Genomic DNA, 1,331 nt, shown 5'->3' on the forward strand with positions numbered 1-1,331 from the left:
CTTCATGGAAAAAAATAATACACTAATCTTTGTTAAAGATGGCATCACCTATCCCTTATCGGTGAGTTCAAAGTGAAATGTTCACATATAGAAACTGAATTTCGGTTTATGCTCTGAGAAGGAAAAGGCAGAGGCAGTGATTCTCTCCATAGACTAGACCTTGTAGAGACTCTATTAACACCGAATTTGGACCCCAGCTATAAGGGATTTCCATTGAACTCAAGGTCAAAATGAAGTCTAAAGTATGGAAATCTAATCTCAAGACTAACATTATAATTGTTAATTATAATTTTCTGGTTCGAAAATCAGCATCTTGAAGTCTTACTTGTGTGCCTTGTCATGACTACCTTGTACTAAACTAAAAAAGTTTATGCACGACAAGTTCATGTATTTATGTTTAAAATAAAATCCTCATCTATTGGTTACTTAAATTTTAAGATAAAATCCTACAAGAACTATTACTCTTAAACACTCTATGTTTTTAAAAAAATACTATAGCTATTGTTATTAGAGAAAGAACATGTTCTGTTCATTTCACCATAATAAAGAGGCACCCCTCAAGTCCACTTAATGTAAGATTCCGGCACAAAGACCATGGAAAAAGAACCTGAAAAATTAACTGGTAACGTAATTATTTAGTAGTTCCCTCAAGAAGCTGAGTCACTTTGTTTCTTTCTCCAGAACATGAACAGAATAAAAATAAAGCATGGAAATGTACTTAGCAATCCAAGATCAGAGGAGGCAATGGTATTAGAGATTAAAACCTGAGCAGACTGCGGATGACAGTGGAAGCCCAAAAACTCCATTTGCACAGTTCCCACACAGATTAAGCCTCCAGTGAATCTCCTTAGACCATGAACAAAGAATGGAAATAGTCTTGTTATACACTGAGTGCATTGGAAAGTAGGTTAACACAGATAATTTTTAACGTTATTGTTTTTCTCTCTTTTGGTCCCTTTTAAATTTGTTCTAGTTTTTATATTTTCTTTTGGATTGAGGGCTGTTTTTTTTGCATATGATTTTCTTTCTTTTTTTTTTGGAGTTTTCAGTGGTTTATTGAGCATTCAATATTTTGCCATGATGACTTAGGATAGTTAGGTGTTTTTTTTTTATTTTGTGTTTTACATTTTATTAGGGGCTCATACAACTCTTATCACAATCCATACGCATATGATTTTCTTTAAGTAAAATCTAGGATAGGACTTAGTTACTGTGAAGACTATAAATGGATTAAGTTTCTTTGGGTTAGGACAGGGCAGGCTGGGGCAAATGGTGAGTTTAAGACTGAAGAAAATGTTCTAAAATTGATGGAGATCATAACTGCACAGCTC

This window comes from Tenrec ecaudatus, unplaced genomic scaffold (genome assembly GCF_050624435.1).
Source record: "Tenrec ecaudatus isolate mTenEca1 unplaced genomic scaffold, mTenEca1.hap1 Scaffold_121, whole genome shotgun sequence".
Classification (NCBI taxonomy): domain Eukaryota; kingdom Metazoa; phylum Chordata; class Mammalia; order Afrosoricida; family Tenrecidae; genus Tenrec; species Tenrec ecaudatus.